Genomic DNA, 9,406 nt, shown 5'->3' with positions numbered 1-9,406 from the left:
CTTCCATCATCTTACAGCCATGCACTGCAGCTGCTGCCTGGACTGGGGTCCTCACTGCCAGCCACATCCCAGACCTCAGGGGTGCTCTGGCAGCAGGCAGGGGCAAGCAGCAATTCTATCCAGATTGGAGGCATGCAGGGGGTGTGGAAGAGTGGTCAATGCATTCATGTGCTGGATAGAAACTCCAGTTGTGTGCCATGGGATGCTGGGTGCTCAGTGTGCAATGCTCCCAGTCCATGCTCTGGCCATGCCTGCATGTGCTCCTTCTCCATGGATTTGGCTGTGCTGAGAATTCATTAGTTGATTTTACAGGGCTGCCTGAAGGTTTTGTGACAGGGGGACACCACAGCTTGGAGATCTTGTGCTGAGGCTGAGCATCAGCCTGCTCCTCCCTGAGCAGTGGTGGGTGCCCAGCAGCACCCCTGTGAAGGTGCTGAAAGCCATCACCCCAACAGAGACACTGCTATGGAGGCTGGACAGCTGTGTGGTGGGAGAAGAGGTTCAGCTGTGGTGCTTCCTTTTATTTGTACCCCTTGCTGAAGAGCTGACAGCAGCTCTGCAGCAGGTGATGCCCCACTGGAAGCACAGGGTTGCCCAGAGGCTGGCAGATGCCAACTGAAACAGCTGCACAGACAATGGGATATGTTTTCTAAAAGTCACTTTTGCACTCTTAGGTGGTTCTAACATTTTGGGTATTGACAACCATCTTAAAAACCACTCCCACACATTTGATCCCTGAGAGACTAAGCACTGAGCCTCTATCTGCAAGCTTCAGGATTTTCTGCTGGGGTACCAATAATTTATTCCCCTGTGCATTTGCTGCTTGGTAAGTCCATGAGCTGACCCCTGTGAATGATCATTTATCTCATCTGTCAAGGGCATGTGACTCAGGACTCCCTTTTTGCTGGATCCATGGAGAGCACGTAGCAGTGTCTGACAAGCATGCTTGCTGATCTTCTGATAATAATACCGTGTCACCCTGCATCTTCAACACTCCCATCCCACACAGGCTTCCCATATCTGTTTCACTTACAGAACACAGTAATTATGTGTGCCACACGTGAAGTTACGATGGCAGCCCAGCATTGCTCAGCTGGCAGTGTTTCAGCTCTGGTTGTAGTCGACTCTTGCTGCCCAAGAGGTAAACAAACAGCCTATTTAATGAGTACCAAATTCTGTCAATGCTGGTAGTTGCTATGGTGAGAATTCCCAGCGCGACGCTGCAGCCCTTGGTCACTCCAGGCAGAAAAACGTGGGCGTTTCGGATCACAACACTCTGTTTACCAAGGTAGGTCTGAAATGCACAGAAGGGCAGGGGCGGAGGCTGCTGGGACTGGGAGCCTGCTAAGGAAACTGCCAGAAACAAACACTCATGGATGGGAAGATTTAGGAATAATCAGAAAACCAGCTCAGGTCAGCAGCACCGGATTCAGCACTGGCTCAGAGCTGCTCAGTTGTCGTTGCATTGGTATTTTTCAGGGCAATCCGGAGCATGCAGGGATCCAGAGCACAAAATCCCTGGCCACAGCAGTCAGCAAAGGCACCAACCAGCAGCTGCAGATGGAGAAATATCTGTGCTTTCAGCCCTCGGGGAAGGCTGTGCAGAAGAGATGAGAAGGCTGATAGCACTTTGCTTGATCTGCCTGCTGCATCCTCGCTGCTCCAGGAAGATTGCAGGCTCTGGGGCTGTCAAGCCGTCAACTTTCACTTGGTTTGACAACAAACTCACTTCACATACATGGTTACACTTAAAGAAAATAAAAGGAAGAAAAAAAGAAAGCTGTTGGAGCAAGCAATGCCCACAGATGCTTCCTAGAAGTAGAACGTTATTTTGTGATCTGGCACCAACATTTTAGCAGCCTATAAAAGGTAAAGTTGGTACTACAGCCAGCCATTTGTACTGTACAAATAAGAGCTGTGAATATATTCTGGAAGTAATGTCAAAGAGGACCAGATGGGAAATGAGCAGCATTCATTCTAATTTAACAAAGACAGCTAACCCAGAATATGCATTAACATGTAGCATTTTTCATCTGCCTCCATTCAGAACAGATTCTCAGTAACATTTCCAAGGAAAGGAAATTGAAGGAATACTGACTCCTTGGTGAATTACTGCTCTCTCATAATTGGAGAAGTTTGGCATCCAAAGCTAGGTGTAATATGTTTTCCCTGGAAATGTATGCAAAGACACAATACACCCACAACCCCCTGCATTCGGGCGTGCAGCCAGCTCTGTGTTTTGGTCCATGCTGGATGGATCCAGGGTTTCAGAGGCCTTGGGCACATTGCTGGCCTGCAGAGAGAGGTTTCACAGAGCAGGGCAGTGAGGGGAGGCTGTGCCAGGTGTGCAGAGGGTCTGATGCCACAGCTGGAGAGTCTCTCTCCAGCCTCAGGTCATTTTGCACATTTCAGTGACAGCAGGTGTGATTCCTCGTTTCTTTGCATAAGGCCAACATGGCTTGTGGGTGACATATGCTTTAGACACATGCTTTGAGGGCTGAACCCAAATTTGAAGGCTAACAAATCCTAGATGTAGATTTAAAAAATGCAAGCTCATTTTTGACTCTTCCAGGATGCATTGAGTAGGGTGAGCCTGTTCGAGGGAAGGGATCCCAGGGTACAATATGTTGAAGCATTCCTTCATGTGTTTAGGAGAACCTCTGATCCTATTTTTAAACAAAGCACTATTTCCATTCCCTCTTTTTTTCTTCCTTAAATATTTAGAAGGGATTAACCACAGAAAACAAGCCACATCCTGAACTTCTTTTTTCCAGCATAAATTCAATCTTTTTATTCAAAATTGTTCATTACTGGAACCTCTCTCAAATTCCAAGTTCATTTGTGTAACATTTCTCTTTTTGAAGTCCAGAATTGCCACAGTTTCCTCAAGCCTCCCATCCTGACACATCACAATGCCAAAGTTTTATGCCATTCCACTCAGTGGAGCTCTGCATTTCAAACATGCCATTAATTTACAATGAACAAACAGGTATCAGCTCTGTTCCACAGCACTCTTCCCTTGCCAGGGAGAAATGCATAGACACAATCCACGCTGGCTCCTGGAGCTTTCTGCTGCTCAGCAGTGTTTTCTCAATATTTTTGGCATCCCCTGGGCTACGTTCTGCCCCGTGAGCAGCCTGTGCTGATCCAATCCTGGGGAGCCCTGCTGCAGAGCCTCTCTTTTAATAAAAGCAAGCAGAATGAAAGCCTGAAAACCAGTTGAGGTCAGACCAGATCCTGACCACCAAGTTCCTGTCTGACCTTGAAAACCTGATAGAAATGCACAGCTCTGGCTGCAAGTTGACACTGTACACAAAATGCTTTTTGTATGGCTGCCGTGCCTGGTTTAATGCATCCCTTCAGTCCCTCAGCTTTCTCTATGCAGAATCCCATTTTAGAGAGACTACATGTAACTCCTGGCCAATGATCTGCATCTGCACAAATCCTCTTCCTAGCTCTCTCAGCAATACTTACAGTTTGCCCATTTGGTATGCAAAGAAGCCACTTTCAGAAGCAGAATAGGATCTCCAGCTTCCCAGGCTAAAGTTTGGTCCTCAATCCCAGGGACAGTTGTGCTGCTTTGCTTGCTAGCAGAGCCTGTGCACCACAGACAGACCAAACCCAGCAGCAGCAGTGCCTGGCTAAGGTGTGCAGCCAGCACCACATCATCCCCACAGAATCACCCCAATCTCTGCCCCTGCAGCCCCTGGTATGGGGTCACTGCACTGCCATGTGTGTGCTGCGCAGTTTGCTGGGAACAACACAGCGGAGCCTGCTGGAAGTGCTGGCAGCCTGTTTGACTCCCTGCTTCATCACTCTTTGTGTGCTGGGCAGGTGCAAACTTGGTTGTGGGTGAGGGAAGTGAGGCACAGGCTGTGAGGCTCACCTGTTCATGGCTCTGAGAGTTTTATAAAGCAGCTCTGAACAATATGAGACTGCTGCTGTGTGAGTATTCCAGGGATCATCACCACCAGGAGCCAATACTGCTGGAAACAAAATCTTAACCTGCAGTGCAGTGCACCAAATCCTCTACAGCTCACAAGCTTTCTTTCCTATGCTTTCAGCCTCTGCAAAGCTAAGGTGCAGGTTGTCCCCTTCATTAGGGCTGGAGTAATGACTTAAAATGGCTCCTGAAATCCCTGGCTAGGGCAAGGGAAGCCACATGAATTTTATAAGCAAGAAAGACAAATAATCTTTCTCCCTTCCTCTAAAATCCTCCCTCCTCTCCCGGAACAAACACACCTTTTAAAAGGCTTTTAAATAATCTCATGTTCCTTAACAAAATTACAGCAGCAGTTTCCTCCTTTAATAGCACTCTTCTTCTTAGTAATCTTGTTTTATCTACAGTTTTTGATGGTGAGTGCTAGTAGATGAACATCTCTCACCCCTCTTCGTTATTTTGCCTGGCTTCAGGAAGAAGGAATTCTGTTTTGGAAGGAATTCTGTTTTGGAGCAAAGTTTCCTGTTCAGAAGAGGAAGCTCCATTTATGTGTGCTTTTAACTAGGAGTGATAAAAAATTTTATTTGAATGGTTAATTGGGGCATAAATAGATGAATTGTGAATGGCAATCTGAGCCATCCCAGTGGATGAATTGAGCTGTCTTCTGCAAGCTTGAGGTCTGCTCCTGCACATCACCTTCTTATGGAAAGTGCTGGAAGGCACTGGCTGAAGGGAACAGAGACTGACTGAGATCCCAGTGTTAATGCAGACAGGGGCACAAAGTATTTTAGTGAAAGAGCTGTGATAAGGACAATCACTTCTCTGACAATCTCAGCCATAAGAGAAGCCCTAAAAAGAAAACTTTTATAAAGTTTATTTCGCAAAACATAAATGGCTGGAGGTGTCAGTGAGAGAAACAGAGGATTGCACAAACATGTAATCAGATCAAATTGCACATTGAAGAGCAATTCACATAAATTCATTAATAACTGGAAAAAATGATAAGAATGTTGTAGTTATTGTCCTTTTTTTTCTCCTTCTTTAAATCAGCGTCACTGTGTAAGTGCACTAACAAATCTTTGCACTAGATGAGCTTTTCTTGTGCCTCTCTGCTGCTGAGGCTGGACTGGCAGGATGCTCACACTGGGACATCCCCAGGTCATGTTCAGCAGTGCCAGGTACAGATCTGCATTTCCTTAGATCTGACTACTCTAGCACAAATTGTCTTACAGCTGTCTCTACATGACAGACGATGCAAACAAAAAGTAATTCCTCCTCCTCCGATGCTGGGTAGGTTTTCCAGGTCATCAGAAATAATGAACATTATCAGCTGCTGGGAAAAAGCCTAATATCAGTGAGGAGTGCATGAACCTTGCTCTGCTGACAGGGAGTAGGATACTCTCAAAGAAGATGGAATCATAATTTTAAATAACTCATACTTTTAATTCCCTCATCTACCATACTCTCCATCCTACCCACATTTTGGTTCGACAAGGTGTGAGCTGGTCAAACCCAGCCACATGACTAATGTGGAGAAAGGACTACCTCTGTAAGAAGAGAAAATTACCATTATATCTAGGTAAATACACCACAATACATTGCACCATAGCAATTTATTGCATAGACAGATGTCTGATTTCCTCCCTACTCACTGAATATGTTGTTTCCACAGACACAAACATTTTATTGCATTTTCCTGAATTCTGCCACCTCTTAGCAGAAAAACAGCATCTTCTGGTCAGTGAGAGTTTCTGCTCTGACCAGTGGTCCAGACACAGGAGAGGGATGTCAGACCTCCCTGGCCCCACAACAGGTCAAAGATGCCAGTGGCTTAGTCTAAATCTAGATTAGGTTTCAATTAGATAAACTGTTAGCTGCATCTTGGGTAATTTCCTAGGATTTTTCCATGGCAATCAGAGATCTGATGTGTTGGCAGTTGTCTAGACTCAGCATATCCAGAGTGGTTTTCTTAACACTAGTCAGGCTAATTCATGGATTAAAGGAGGAAGGGAAAATTCCTTCCATGAATAAAGCACTCGCTATTTTGGTCACGAGTGGCATCAGCTACTTATAACTCTATTCCTGGAAATGAATGCATGGCTGTGCAGGTGGTTTTGGCTTGCTTGAACCTGGATGGATGTTCCAAGAAAAAGAGCTGGTGATCAGAGCTAGCATGGAATGCAAGACAGAAAGAGCATCTCTGTGCTCTGACCTGCTGGATTAATGAAACCAGGATCCACAAAGACTGATTGCAGAAGGGAGCAGGTAAATACAAGCATCAAGTTCTTGGGCAGAGCCATTATAAATGGGGGAAATACCATTACTCATTAGAATATCATTGGAGGGCTGCTGAAGAGGATAAGGGATCATCTGATGCAATCATACAAACAGCATAAGGAATAAATAAAAAGAGATTAAAATCTTGATACATAATCAAAATGAGAACTAAGTTTGACCGAAGAAAGGAACCACTTATATCATGCAAGAGGAATGCAGCTTGGGTGAAAATGACCATGAAACAACATAGTTCACAAGCCATAGGAAAGGAAAAAAGGAAAACAGCAAAATAAATACAATGGACTTCCAGAAACCATATTTCAAAAACCTCACAGTACTGATAATAAGTCTCAGAGAAAAGAGAATTCAGGAAAGTTTGCAGAACCTTAAAGGAACAATGGTAAGGGCATCAATTCAAATAATCCCAGCAGAGGAGGGAAAACAGCTTTTGTAAGAAACAAACTATTTTCTTAAAACATGACCACTTCATTGACCTGTAAAGAAAGAAATGGTTTATTCAGAAAATGGAAGAGAGATTCACTGGCATGGAATTGTAAATGTATAATCTGAAAATGTAGGGACCAAACAAGAAAAATCAAGATCTAAAAAGAAATACAACCAACAGGTTCGAGAGCACATCAAGAAAACATAAAATACATTATCAGGGAGAAAAAGGCCTTCTATCAGAAGAAATATCCAACAGGAAAGAAAAGCACCTGCCTTCTTCACCACAGCTTTCAGTAAAAAGACCACTTGTACCCAAATGGTTTGCACAGATAGTGCCATGGATGACAGGAGAACATCTCAGTCTAGAAGAAAGAAAGAATAAGCAAAGAATACTTGCCTTGATTACATCTAATGTGCTTAGACTGCTTGTTAAAGCAATCTCACGGCTGTTAACAGCTCTCTGGGATCCCACAGAGCACCAACAAGGTGTCAGAATACTGCAGAAGTGAGACATAACTCCTTTTGGAAAAGGGAGGAGCTTAAGAATATGGCCCAAGCTAACACCATGGGAATTTTCAGAGAAAATTGGATTAAAGAAATGTTGTTGAAACATCTGGAAAATAACAAGGAATTGAGTAATGGCTAACACAAATTCATTAGATCACCTAGATATTTTTCCTAAAGTTCCAAGACTAAAAGATGCTCAATAGATGGCAAAACCAAACTGAAGTCAACAACACTGTGCTGTTGCAAGAAAAAAAAAAAAAAAAAAAGGAAAAATTTATTTCAGCAAGCATCATGTGGCATTTACAACCAGGAGTGATTTCTGCCTGGTGTGTGATGTGTTCCTCTCATCTCATCCAGTGCTGCAAAGGTCTCACTGGAACTCTGTGTCCCATCTGGGGCACTGGATTTTAAGTTAATTGAGGAACCAGGACAGAGAGACTACAATGGGACCATACAAATGATGAAAGGTCTAGAAAATACAGTCAACAATCATGTAAGACCCAAAAAAAAAATATTTCAATTGTAGAAAAGAGACATCAGAGAGAGGCACAACATTACTCTTCAAATACATAAAGGGTAGCAGCAGAGAGGAAGAGAATTTGCTGAGCTCCATATCCATTGCAAAAAGATCAAGAAGTGGGATCAAAAGGTAGTAATGAAGCAGCATGCATTTTCTGATGGTTAACCATTAGAACAGGCTATTACAGCTAAGAAATTTCTATCTGAGGATGTCTTTTAATCACTTATTATGCAAGAAGCAGGCACTGGGTTTTCCTTCCTTGGAAATGGGATAAACTAGACAGTCTCTGGATATCCCTTCTGACCTTGTTCTCTGTCAGTCATGCACCAGGAAAGCCATGGGCAGGTGTTTCTTTGAGGGTGACTGCAGTGACCCTGAGGAGCAGAGGCTGGGTGTGGGCAGCAGACACAGCACACAGCATGGTTCAGCCAGTTTTGAAAAGGTTTCTCTGAGGGTCTGTTTTCTGAAAACCCACAATGAAGATAAAACCACGAGGAGAGCAAGAACTTCACTTTTAAGAGAGTGGATTGTTTCATAGAAGTCAGCTGAGCTGGTTTTCTAATTTTTTTTTCCCCAAGTGACCAGTTCACACCTCCACCCTCACCCCAGGTGTTCCCACTTTAAGCAGGGCTCACACACAGGTGGTGGTAAGTTGGAAGTGACTCTCAAAGGCTGTGTTCAGTGGTTCTCCTCCACTTTATCAATGTTGGTGGCCTTTAGTACCCAGAGTTGCACAAACTGTGTCCAACTGTCTTCTTGGGCCAGACCCAGCATATGCTTCTCTGGCAGAAAACCAGGCCCCAAAAGCAGAAACCTCACCAGGCTGCAAAGTTAAAACGATAGGAAACCACCTCTTTTCTGCTCTACAGCCCACAGAGACCAGTGCCAGATCAGAGCTGGGCAACCACTGAAATAGCAAAGGGTGCTGCCAAGATCTCAGCTCCTTTCCTGGCACAACTTCCATCAGGAATAACTTTACTTTCCTAGTCGTGGTCAGGAAGGAAGACAAATAAAAGCACTACCTTCTGCCTTCTCCACCTGGTCTTGTCTTGGGCTGTACAGGCAGCTCAATCCTAACTAAGAGAAGCCACTCCCAGGGCTTATACTGGATAATATTTTAAATCAACATCTTTGCAGTTTAGATCTGGTTTGCTTCCATGAAGAGCAAGCACATGCATGTACACCCTTATTAATGACATTACACAAGACATACAAACCCAACAGGAGTCTTCTGTCAAAGTCAAGGGACAAGACATGTCCTTGTCTGCCAAGCCCAGAGCAAAACTCAAAATACCTTACTCCAGTCAAGTTACACAAAGAAGAGAAAAAGAAAATTCTTCTGTGCTAGTTACCATCTATCTCTGTTCCTCAGCAGTATTCTCCATCCATATCCTTAACCCTGACACACAAGGCTTCACATGGAAAAGGAAGGAGAGAAATTAATTCTTCACAGCTGGTTCTGTCCTGCAATGCCTTGCTCTCAAGGACAGGCAGCTGTAGCCTTTCTGGCCACAAAGGGAAGGTTAACTCCTACCCTGCCAATTTTCAAATGGATAGCATCCAAAGTGATCTTCTTGCCCTTAACTTTCCCAAGTGGAGACATTCTGGCCTGGGTAAGTGAGATGTGTGTCCATGTCCATATGCATACAGATAAATGGCATTCCTGTACCTCTAAGGCACATGGATAAACCCTACCACTTCCTAGCTGCTGAGAT

Source organism: Molothrus aeneus, chromosome 6 (genome assembly GCF_037042795.1).
Source record: "Molothrus aeneus isolate 106 chromosome 6, BPBGC_Maene_1.0, whole genome shotgun sequence".
Classification (NCBI taxonomy): Eukaryota; Metazoa; Chordata; class Aves; order Passeriformes; family Icteridae; genus Molothrus; species Molothrus aeneus.
This window is presented reverse-complemented; position numbering follows the sequence as displayed.